We start from the raw sequence: 13,050 nt of genomic DNA on the forward strand, positions 1-13,050 counted from the left end.
GAGCCGAGCCTCAGCCTTCCTGGCTGGAAGGAGGGAGTGGGTTGTCAGCGTTAAGCAGGTGATAAGCCTCGGACAGCACAGAGCACGCTGCAAACAAGAGTGTGTTTCTCCCGGTCTGATTTGGCAGCTCAGCTGGGTTAAAAGCTTGCAAACACTGGCAAGAACAACCTAAGGTATAACGACCCACACATAAAGGCTTTTTTGTTATTTTTGTCTGTGCTGATTTGTACTTAGAGCAGGGCAATAAAAGAGTAAAGAACTTTGAAAATGTAATTTGAGTTCGGTAAGTGACTTGCTGGCTTCCAGAGCACTGGAGCGAGAGGGCTTGCCTGTCGCAAAGGCAGCGGGAGCAGCAGCCGGGCTGGAAAAGGAAGAAGAGTATCTCAGATCTAGTCTGAGTAGGTGGATGGCACTTCTGAGTGGAAGGACAGAAAGCCAGCACTGCTGCCCGGGGGGGGTGTTCAGGAGGGAACACAAGGAGTGCTGAAGATCAGTTTTAACCTTAAAAAAACCAAAAACAAACAAAACAACAACCCCCCCCCTAAAACTCTAAACAAGTCACAGTAGGTAGTTATGAAAACAAACTGGCTTTATAATACAGCAAATTACTTGAAATTGATGAACTCAAGTTTTAACACAGACTATTTCCATGGTGAATATAATAGTTTCATAGAATGGTTAGCGTTGGAAGGGACCTTAAAGATCATCCAGTTCCAGCCCCCCTGCCATGGGCAGGGACACCTCCACTAGAGCAGGTTGCTCAAAGCCCCGTCCAGCCTGGCCTTGAACACCTCCAGGGATGGGGCATCCGCAGCTTCTCTGGGCAACCTGTTCCAGTGTCTCACCACCCTCACAGTAAAGAATTTCTTCCTAATATCTAATCTAAATCTCCCCTCTTTTGGTTTAAAACCATTACTCCTTGTTTTATCGCTACACTGCCTGATAAAGAGTCCTAGGGGCAAACCGGTGTCTTTGGGGCAATAGAATGTGCAGCCATAACTAGATTTTGTTGCAGTCAGACTGAATTTGTCCGACTGGTTCAGTAACTCTATGTTTAGGTTGATGTATTTAACTGAAAGTGTTTTCTTCCTCCTCTCCCATCCTAGGAATGTTTACAGGTCAATAGACTGAACTAGTAACAGTCGTAGCTCCTAGGTGTTCGGTGCCTGACTGAATACTAACCTCATTCACCCTGTCGCCAGGAGCCTGTGAAGCGCAGGAGCCCTGCCATCTTGTCCAAGAGGCTGGTAACGTGGACAGAGATTCAGTTTGTGGCGCTGCTGCTGCGCACGTGACTTCACCAGCAGCCAAAAGCAGAAGTAGCCTCGCTCAGCTTCAGGTTCCAGGGTACGCTGTTTCTTTGGATTCGGAGCCTTTTCTTGCTTTCCAAGTATCATTTTGCCTCCAAGAATGAAAAGCGGCGCTGAAGAGGCCACGCGCAAGCTCTGCTACTTGGGGGTTTATTGTTGCTGCTGCTGCCATAGGTGTGATTTGGTAGTAAAAACTCCAGTGCGGCTGGATGATGTGAGTGTCCGTGAGCGCGCACAGGGTGCAGGCGGAGCCCCGGCAGCCGGCCAGGCCAGCACAGCTTTGGTCTCTGGGCAGTCCCAGTGCTGCCTTCTGACTCAGCTGGGATCTGCCCGCAGCACTGGGGAGCTCCTCACTAAAGCTCCTGCCTGCGGCACGACCCCGGCACATTCAGCCAGAGAGAGAGAACCAAGCAAGAGGTGGTTGAACTAGAGAAAGACTAGAAACGGACCCGACATGGTCCATTTGTCCAATGTCCATGTCAACGGTCCATGTCCAATGACATGGACCTGTTGGAACATGTCTAGCGGAGGGCCACAAAGATGATCAGAGGGATGAAGCACCTCTCCTCTGAAGACAGGCTGAGAGAGCTGGGGTTGTTCAGCCTGGAGAAGAGAAGGCTCCAGGGAGACCTCATAGCAGCCTTCTAATATCTGAAGGGAGCCTACAGGAGAGCCAGAGAGGGACTCTTTGTCAGGAGATGTAGTGACCGGACAAGTGGTAATGGTTTTAAATTGGAAGAGGGGAGATTTAGATTAGATATTAGGAGGATCCTCTTTCCTGTGAGGGTGGTGAGACACTGGAACAGGTTGCCCAGGGAAGTTGTGGCTGCCCCATCCCTGGAAGTGTTTAAGGCCAGGCTGGATGGGGCTTTGAGCAACCTGGTCTAGTGGGAGGTGTCCCTGCCCATGGCAGGGGGGTTGGAACTTGATGATCTTTAAGGTCCCTTCCAACTCTAACCATTCTATGATTCTGTGAAAAAAGAGGTACTTCACAGTGACTTTTTCTGACTATTTCAGTGCACGCACTTAATCAAAACCCAGGTTTGTTGAGTGTTGGGCCATCAGCTAGAGCTAGGAAACAGCATTTTCCCTGCTGCCATACCGTGGTATCCCCAGTCGCCTTCAAGATCCGTTCCAAAAGCTGACCTTCACCTCTGAGATTGTACGTGGCAAAACGCTTAGCATTCGCAGTCTTAAAGCAGCGAGTAAATAAAATCTTGTTTGCCTGTGTGCTCAGATCTCACAGGCTCAACTTCTGAGGTAAACGGTCTTTCCTTGAAGTGACTTACCTGAAAACAGCTTCTGTTTCGATCTACGAAGTCGTCGTTGCTGTAACAGTTGATTTCTTTTACCACTCGACTCTTTCCTCTGAGAATACAGCGTGTCTGTGTGAAGAACTTGCTGCGGTGAAGCCAAGGCAAGAAATTAGTTTTGCATTTTGGCTTAAATCCTGCAAACGGAGTTAGGTGGGTAACTTCTGCGTGTAAACAGCCGTAGCGAGCTCAACGAGGCCATTCATCGGCGGAGTTAAGCGTGCGTGCAAATGTTTGCAGTTCTGGGGCGCCCCTAAGGAGAGTGGTTACTTCCGTCCTCGGCAGCGCGGCCGAGCTCCACGGATCTCAGCCAGTGAAGTGGAAGTTGTCTCTCACATCTACAGTTCCTACTTTGATCCCCAGAGTTGCAGTCCTTAGTGCAAAAGATCACAGGCACGTAAGAAAACTGATCTTTTGGGTAGGCAGGGCCAAAATCCCGTGGAGAGCTTGGCTGTTAAGTGAAATGAAGAGCTGGACTCGGTTCAAAGAGGATCCCATTGTTTAAATCATGGAATATCAAAGAATGTGCTGAGCTTCTCTGCTTACTGACCCTGCGCGCTCCTCACCGGATGTCTGGTGTGTGGTTCCATCCCAGAATATACTCCACCTGCTGCATTCTGGCCTAATGGCAAAAGGACAAAACCCAAAAAAGTCAGGTTTATGAATCTGAGCATTTCAAAATCTTTTGCTGCGTTTGTTTAAATTTTTATTGGGTCTCTCTCTCTCTCTCTCTGTTTTCGCTTTCTGGAAGTGGTGTATTCCTCGCTCAGGTAAGCCTTGGGGAGGTGGCAGGAAGCAGACACGTATCTTACAAGGAAACACAAATGCTCTCCGGTGTCTCTTGGCTGTAGCTGCTCTCCTTTTACCCTCTGCATCTCCGAAAGAGGTTCACCATTCACTGCGTATGCTTTTATGGCGAATATTTAACGCGCACGTTTTACCAGCACTGCCCAGTACACGTCTCTCTGTAGGATTTGACTCTTGGGTGCACTGGACGCAATTGTTCCGCTGCCAGCGCGGGCGGGTTGGGTCTGGTACAGCCTAATCCCATGTGCTGCTCTGCCATCTGAACCCAGTTGAACCCACCAGTGAAAGGCTGCCGATCTTGTTAAAAAGTAGTAGTGTAGCTTCTGATCTGCATTTCTTCATAGGCACGATCAAAAACTAAAATATTTTTAGTGATCACCACCGTGATCTCCGGTAAGGAACCTGGGGTTACATTTCCCGTCGATGGGAACAGTCAGTACCATCAGGCTTTTTTGGAAAAGCACTGGCAGGGTGGTTTTTGTAAAAGTTAATTAAAAAAATGACTCATAACTCGGGTCACGAGATCTGCGGGGAGTAATTTGTGAGCACTTCAAAAGTGAAGCAAGTTGCCTGGATAGAGAACCTGATCCAAAACACGTTCATAAAATACCATGGTCTCTGCTTGGTGTGTGGTAAGAAGCGAGTGTGGCGGAGTCGGGAGGAGAGAGGAGCACGTAGCTGAGGAGGAAAGAGGTGGGAAGAGCCGAACTGCAGCAAGTACAAGGAGGAAGCTGCCTTTGCCTGCGGGAAATAAAAGGTTGAAGTGAACTTGTTAAGCAGGTTCCCAGTTTTGTAAGATCCTCAGAAGGGCGGGAGAGGTGTGGCTGGGTAACAGGAATGCAGCACAAGGAAGACGCTTCTCTTAAACAAATTGGTGGGGTTTGAGTTTCTACAAAACGTGCAACTGTGTACCAGCCTTTTTGGTTTTGCCCGGTCAGTCCCTGGGCAAGATTGCTCCCCGGGGTGGAAGGAAAATTGGTGGTGGGACCTAGTAAGGATGAATTGATCCTCTTAATGTTCTGGGGTTGGTGGGAGAGGTGGAGAAATGAAGAATGACACCTTTAGAAAGCAATCTGTTGTTACATGTAGATTTTGAGACCTCAAAGTGACACCTGAACAGTGGTACTTTATGGAACCGTTGGCATGTAATGAATACATATTTATCTAAATGTTTGCTCATATGTAATCCACCGATAAGAAGGAAGCAAGGCGAGTAATTATTTTGTTAATGTAAATCAACCTTTATGACTAGTGGGACTTCTACCAGTTCCGAAAAGTGTTGCTGAGCAGCTCCTTCCCCTTCAGTGTCCTCAGACAGCAAACGGATACAAGTTTGGTGACTCTGGAAAGAACACTCAGGTGGATTACTATTTTTTTTTTCTTTTTATATCCACCCTTTTGGGGAATAAATTTGCAGGCCCTACAAAAACATTTCTACAGATTAAATTAGTTCTTTAGACTTTGGATATTGTGTGGTGGTTCAAGTTGTCCTGATTTTACCTCTTTGTCATTTCTGTCTTTCACATTTTCCATTTAGAAAAACTGAACTCCACTCAAGCAGCTCTTCCCCAAGAGGGAGGGTGGTCTCCGACTCTTTGATTCATAAGGCAGGGGGCTTCTATTCTTAAAAAAAAAAAAGAAAAAAAAAAAAAAAAGAAAGGAGTCAGGCCTCTTCTGGACCTCAGGCACCTGCCAGCCTTCTCTGGTTGATGAAGTCGGGGTGGCTACGTGAGCCAAGAAGGTCTCTCTTACAGATTTTCCAGATTAGCCTACAAGATCCAGCTCAACCCCACCTCCAGGAGGGGTTTGGCTCCAAAAGAGGCAGCTCTTCTCTTGGGCCTGGCCACAGCCCCAGGATCACGTGGAAAGTGTTTTGGAAGGGACCAGCGTTTGTCACTAAACTGAATACTTTCGTTTGGCGATTCAGGGCTCCTCACCGCTTCTGGAGCATGCGATGTGCTCTAGGGACTTCCTCATAACCCGTAACACGTATAGGTGCTCTTACAGACCATGTCACTCGCCCATCTGAATTTATATTTAAAACAATGAAACAAATCCTTGCTTTGCCAGAGACCAAAATATACCTAAGGGTAAGATCCAGAGAGAGGACACCATGGTACTGGACTTCTTGCAAACTGGCTGCACACTTCAGTGACGTGACTCAGACAGCAGTCTGGAGTCAGTTTTTACCTCAGTGGCATTTATTTACATGTATCAAGTGAGCACTTTTCAATGTCTCTTCTTTCAGTGATTAAGATCCAGTTTGTGCGAAGGATTTTTCCATCTGTTTCTCCTCCTCCGAGCGTCGGAAGCGACCAGCACGAGGGAACTCTCTCGGAGCAGCCTCTGGGCCAGAGTCTGTGGTGAGATGACAAATCCTTTCTACATGTTTACTGGAATTCAGGGCTACCCATCCCGTGTGCACAGCATTCCTGCCTCTAAGCCAGGGCAAGACTGTGCAAGTAACAACATACGGTGCAGCTGCGATTCCACGTAAGCAGGCTGGGAGGAGACAGGTTATCTCCCACGTTCCAGACAGCGATCCAAGGCTGATAGTGATGTGTTGGATTTGCATTAACGTTATTCATTCCATCACGAATGGATCCCAAAGCCCTTAACTGCCATCCGGTACCTATATTTAAACATTTTGGGTGACCTTATTTAATGTAAATATGTTCTAATGAGAAATAAGTACAGTATCTTCTGCTTAAGCCCAGCCTGCAGTCTCTGTGAGACGCTTTCCTGATGCCATGGTCTAGAAACTTCAGGTACAATTATCTTCCAGTTATGCAGATACGTCTGATAAAATCCCGGCACGTTATGGCAAATGTGTTTTCACTTGCAGCAGTTTGTCTCAAATTAACTGTTTCCCAGCATCACGGATGCCACTGCTCTGTAGAGCTGCTGCCTCTAATGTGGAATACGATTTGTGAATAGACAGAAAGCTCTTTATTGTGGATTTTTCCATGTAGATGTTTTTTGCTTGTATGAGTGAGAAGCTGAGGTGAGCAGTGAAAGATTAGCTGCTATGTATAAGTAGCCATTTACTTGTACACATACACACGCACACACATGTAATCTATTCCACAAATACGTGCCAGTCTCTAAGACACAAGACCTGAGTTTCCTAGAACTAAACGTACTCTAAAGAGCTGTCTCCGAAGCAGCATAGGTTTTAAGTTTCTAGGGACAGAGGGACAAAAACCATCAGGAAATCCATCTGATTTCTGTTTTTAAAAGAAACTACACCAAAATATTGAGAAATACCTCACTGCTTCCATTGCAAGAAATGCTAGAAATAGAGGGAGGACAGCAGGTTGCCTTTTTTCCCTTCCTGACGGGTGTGGATTTGTCTGTGCCTTCTCGCTCCCTACCTGCAGGCCCCTTGTCCAGGTAGAACAACTCCAGTGACCACACGCGGGTCCTCTGCATCCCTGCTGTTGAGACAGAAGTCCATGGAAGTGACTCAGTCCTTCTCTTTTGCCATTGATGTGAACTCTGGCAACAATATGGGGTATTGCTTGTTAAGGAATAAGTATTCTTTTAAAGTTCAGCTTGGGAAAGCCCATAGCTTTTCCCTCCATAATGGGTTTTTCCTTTTTATTGCTGTTGGAGTTGACTAATTTGAAACAGTTATTTTTAACTTTTCCCTTTTGCAAGGCAGCATTCCCTGGTGTCAATTGTCGCTTTGGAGGTATAGGCTGTTTTAAAGCTTTCTTAACGCCCATAAATCTGCAACTAATATGCGCTGCTTTTTTTTGTTTCTGAAAGGATGTTAAAAAGCAGAGGTTTGGTTGAGACGCCTCTTTAGGCACAATTCTTGTGTGATTAGTTACTGTCTTTTCTCTAGGGGAAAATACCCTCACGCACTCCAGCCCTGGAGGAATCTTCTGAGCTGGAGAACATCTGGCTCCAAATCAACATCTTCCCTTGGTCCAGCTCGGGCTCCTTCTACATTTCTGACCGTGCTGGGGGTGGGGGAAGAAGGTTAGAGACTCTCTGAAACTGGAAAGTGAGGGAAATGCTGGGCTTGTAGGAGTTGGATACCTACCTGGGCATGGATACCGCGTCCCAGCTCTCGGAGACACTACAGTGGGTTTGCCGCCAGTTTCTTTGTCCTTGGTCTTTATTCCTTCTGATCCAACAGATTTGAAACTTTCTTCTTTGGACTTCCAACAAACATTATGCGCAGCTCAAAATGTCACTTCAACGGTGCTGAGAGCTGCCAATTTTCTTCTCAACCTGTATTTAGAGGGGACTTTGACAGTATTTCCATTAGAGTTTTAGCTTTTCCTGTTCCCAAAGCCCATCACGGACTCGGGGTTACAGATACCCACCAAGGGATTCTTCCCCTGGGCTGCACGGGTAAAAAGAATCTGGGATTTAACTCGGAAAAAGATAGATCTCAGGATATTTGTACTCTGGTTGCTTGCTCTGTGGCCTTCAGATTACAATTGTGAAACTTGCCTTTTTGCCATTGTGTCCCTCAGTGCTGCCTGTCCTCGATGGCAGCTGGTTCACTCCAAGTTGTCAATGTAACCTGAAAATGAATCACCTGTTGTCATCCCCTGAAACAGTACTTTGTTCAAGTGACTTTCTGCAGTGGAGAGCAACGGATTTTCTCAAACTTAGCTCAGGGATGTCCAGAAATCCCTATATGGATATGACATTACAAGTGGATTTTTATGCTTTTAGACGATGTAATGCCCTACTTTTGTCACTTTCAAAGATATGCAGGAGCGAGTGTGTGCTACAGTCCCTATTAGGCAAAATATTCAAGATGTCTGCTAGCATATTTTAGCATACATCTGCTGCTGGACCCACTGGGTAGCGCTTCTGCATATGGGGAAAAAAAAGACAGAAAGTGCCTTGATTTATTTGGATAAAACTGCCTGTAGCTCTTTTCCCAAGAAGAGCAACAACAGCAAAAGCGTGAGATAAAACATTAACATTCTGAACTGGGAAAGCCTGATCATTTCCATTCGGCCCTTGAAAAGAGTTCAAAGGAGAGAAGAGAGAAAAGAGTTCATTAGGAGAGAAGGGAAGCCAACAGAAGTACCTTCTTCCCAGAGAGTTCTGGATGCGGATGATAAAGATGGCATCTTAATGCCAGAATTCTGGGTTTCTCTGTAAAATCTTTGTAACTAAAAAAGATAAAGTTTCTTATGGTCTAGACATCTTTAGTATGAAACTTCAGTTTGCTTTTACTTGCTGACAGCTGCTGGATTGTGCTTTATTCTCCTTGGGGGATACTGACCACGTGAAAAGAAAAGATCTTCCCAAGCTTCATGATAAAGCCTTTCAGATGTCACTTGCTTTTACTTAACACCATCAGAGGCCAAATCAGATGAAGCTGCAGTTTGCCTTGATCACGCTGTCATTTAAACAGATTTGTTGGGAATTGTTTATAACCTGACAGCAGTTGGATCCACTTTTACCTCTCTGTTCATGACCTCGTGGTTGTGTGTAACCCTGTGACCTCAGCTGCTGCAAAGGTTCTCATTTTGAATTTGACATCAATTATTACCCAAATACTTCCTCAGAATGAACAGTACATTTTGGAAAAAAACAAATTGTTGTACTTCTTATTTTTCAGAGGGGTAATTATCCTTTTGCTCAACAAGCCCACAGTCACAGATGGCTAAGGTTGGCAGGGACCTCTGGAGGTCACCTGGTCTGACACCTCTGCTCAAGCAGGACCACCTAGACCAAGTTGCCCAGGCCCGTGTCTCTCTGACTTTTGAGTATCTCCAAACATGGGGACTCCACAACCTCCCTGGGCGACCTGTTCCAGAGCTCAGTCACCCTCACAGTAAGAAAGTGTTTCCTGATGTTCAGATGGACCCTCCTGTGCTTCAGTTTGTGCCCGTTGCCTCTGGTCCTGTCCCTGGGCACCACTTGGTAGTGCCTGGCTCTGTCATCTCTGCAGGTATTTATATACAGTGATGAGATCCCCCCGAGCCTTCTCTTCTCCAGGCTGAACAACCCCAACTCTCTCAGCCTGTGCCCACAGGAGAGGTGCTCCAGCCCTCTGATCATGTTCATGGCCCTCCTCTGGACGCGCTCCAACAGGTCCATGTCTTTCCTGTGCTGTGTTCCTTTTGTATCGAAAAATCCTAAGGACCTTTCAAATAGTCTATTTATTTTTGTTTTTGGGATGCTATGAAGACAACAGCAAAGCAAATTATCTTTTCAACTGCAAGAAGATATAATTTGAAATTGTGTATATCAGTACTTTACTTTCCAAGTTTGCTCCATTGCTGTGATTGTTATTACACTTTAAAAAAAGAAATATAGGAGCTAAGGCACTTCACATGTTAAACACAACTGAGAGAAAAAAAACGTTACAAAGATTGAATAATTGCAACAACAGTAAGATGTAGCTTGGAAAAAAAAAAAAGTTAAACAAGAAACAATTATTGTAGGTCCTCTCTAAAGTCTAAACTCCCTTTTGTGTTTTTTATGAATTTACAAAGTGTTGGCAGATGAACCGTCTAATAAAAACCAGTACTGTCCCTGGTTGTCTGCTCTGCCCCTCTTCCAGACATCTAATCCACTAACCCCTGAGCGCCCAGGAAAGAGACCTCAGCTGCTTCTTGGGGGGGGCAGGGAGCAGGAGAAGCTTTTTAGTGTAAACCCAGCTTTGTCACCTGTTTAATTGAAGATGCTGGGCTGCACGTTCATGTCACTTAGGCATGGGGATACTGTCCCATGCAAAGGACAAGGCGGGATAGAAATTCTTACCCCCTGCAGCAAGGCTTGTCACGCTGTCAGCAGCTCCTGGTTACGAACCAAGTTAGTCCCGACCGTCTCATTTAGTTCAATTGTTTGGGTGGTAACTACAGAAGAATTTGGATATGCCACTGGTTGTTCTGAAAACGTTGACTATGGAAAATGAGGCTTTTCTAAAATAAATCATGCTTTTACATGATGAAACTACCTTTGTAAGTACATTCTGTGCACATAAGGCTAGTTTTCACCTCCGTTTCCAAAGGTGAATAAATTAACTTCTAATGAATTGTAAGAAAAAATTAATAGCAGCAAAAAGTACATTTAGCTAATTTTGCAGACAAAAAACAGCATAAAGATGTCTAAGTGTTATCAAATGTTTTCAATTTACTCTTGGCGCAACTATTTCCATGCTTGAATTAGGAACTGAACAGATGCCAAACCAAGGAAGTAAGCGCATGGGAAGCAAACTGTCGAAACTCTAAAGAGATTAAATAACATTTCTGAAAACAGTGTTTCTATTTGGAGACCCGAGTAAGGTTCCGGAGCATCAGTTTTGTAGGCAGCTAAGAGCATGAAGCCAAAGCAGCGTAACTCAATCTATGTGCAGCACTTACACATGGCTTTTGATTTTATAGGGGACACCTGAAATTTGACAAAGTTTAGGTGAGCATATGAATCAACTTGTTTAGCTTCCTGGGTTACTGAAACAAGACAGGTATGTAAACAAATGTTTTTATCAATAACCAAGTACATCAGCATTTTACAATTATTCTAATCAAAATGACAACATGTTTGTAATAAGCAGGCCAGTACTCTGGTAAGATTATCCTTAATGCGTGTTGGATACTGGACTGCTGTGTGCCCTGCATTTTACTGGTTTTGCCGCTTTCGGGTTTTCGTGGTCTAGAAAATCTTCACAGATTTCCCTAAGCACCTATAAAATTATAGAGAAAAGCACGTTGATATCATTTCCATAATAAGTTTAAAGTCTTCTACTAAAACAGATAAGCTTTTCTCATCTCTGTGTTTATGGATTCTGTACCATGCTGCTGCCGCTCCGCCAAGGACTGATCCCCACAAAGGCTGAGTTCATAAATCTCTGTGCAGCCACTGCAGGGGAGTAATGACACGACCCACTGCTCTGTTTCTCTGTAATAGCTTGGGTTTAGGGTTTTTGATGGTGTTTCTCTAGATTGCATCATTTTATTATAAGCATATACGTTCTGCTGTTTCCAGTTAAGATCAGAACAAATTTGTGATTCTAACCTGTATTTTATGCAGGGTGTATTGCTTGTATTTACACCCCACCCCCCCCCCCCCATTTTTTTTTCCAAAAAGGGGTAAATAGTTTTTCCGAAAAGTTTTTTTCAAAAACTTCTTATTCTGAAGCATTTTTGGTGTTTCTCATTTTGTCTGCGTCTCGCTCACAAGTGCCCGTCTGTGCTGCATGAGCTGGCATCCAGAGGTTTAATTAAAGTAAAAAGTAGAAAGGAAGACGCACTGAAATTTGATTTATGTGTTTTGGAATGCCTGCTCACCATAGGTATAGCACAGCACTGTAGTGCATCCATGTGATCGGTGACAAAACAAGCATCAGGGACACCACCTATTCTTGCAGTGTGCCCGCCAGGCTGGCTGCCACACAGCAGCAGGATTGTGGGGTCTGAAACACAGAGCTGGCTTCTGAATTTCCAGTGCCCTATAATTTTCCTTGCTGACAAACAGGTAGGAGATAGCAGTAAAAAAAACCTGCAAACATTAGTCACGCTGCTTTCCAACAAGCAACAACTACACCTAATAGGTGCTCTGTCATCTTGCTTCACTTGAATTTTTTAAAGAATTCACTAATAAAAACTTGGCTTATGCTTACAAGCACAATATACTACTTCAAAATGCAAAGGAAACAATAGCTTGACCAGAGTATAATACCATATTGTCAGCTGTCCAAGTTTCCTGCACATTTATTAGTTTAGATGTCAGTTTTTATACGTAGTTTTGGGCTGTGACTCCCCCTCCCACCAGTTTTATCTTCCTATTTATTTTCACATTAATACGTTGCATTATGATTCAATGCATTTTTTTAAGCACCCAGCATGTCCAATAAGAAGTCCAGAAACGAAGATTTGTCTTAATTACTAACTATATTAAGTGCACATTTGAAGATACTAATTTATTTGAATAGCTAGCCTAATTAGCATAATAAATCCCACCCACTTGGAGAAAAGCATTGTACTCCTAAGCAACTTTGGTGTTTCACAGTTGTGGTCAAGTTTCTTGGACTGAAAGCACACCCTAGCATTTACTCTAGTTAAAGATCAAAACCCTTAGGAACAGCTGTTCTATTTTTTTTTTTTTAAAGCCCCCTAAAGTGAGTGTCATCTTTACAGTTGTGGCTTGCCTGAAGTGTAAGTTTGCTAAATGAACTAAATATACTGTTGATTTGGTATCACTACCAGCATGGAAGTAAGATGAACCAGGTTGTAAAGCCTGTGAAGTTGAGACAGTGCCATGAGATGCCTAAAATTTCTCATTCTAGAGGTATTAAAACGCATAGTTTTTTTCTCATACATGTAATCAATTTCTGAGGTAGCTGAAGATAGCCTTTGTACTCATAGGCCTATTCTAATTATACCAGCCTACATAAATACAGGTAGATTTGTACCCGGATTTCAGTCTGGGATTGGTTGTTAGTTGATTTCTGCTCAAATATGTGCTGTGAAACATTCTTCCTGTGCTTTGACGCAGATGTTCAGAAATACAGTTTTGACAATACACTCCCACACTAGTGAAACTTGAATCATCTGAGGAAAATTCCTTTAAGCAGAGTTGGGTGGATATAGAAAAATTTGTTCTTCACTCCTATTGAGATGAACACTGAACTGATTTCA

Source organism: Numenius arquata, chromosome 2 (assembly GCF_964106895.1).
Source record: "Numenius arquata chromosome 2, bNumArq3.hap1.1, whole genome shotgun sequence".
NCBI lineage: Eukaryota > Metazoa > Chordata > Aves > Charadriiformes > Scolopacidae > Numenius > Numenius arquata.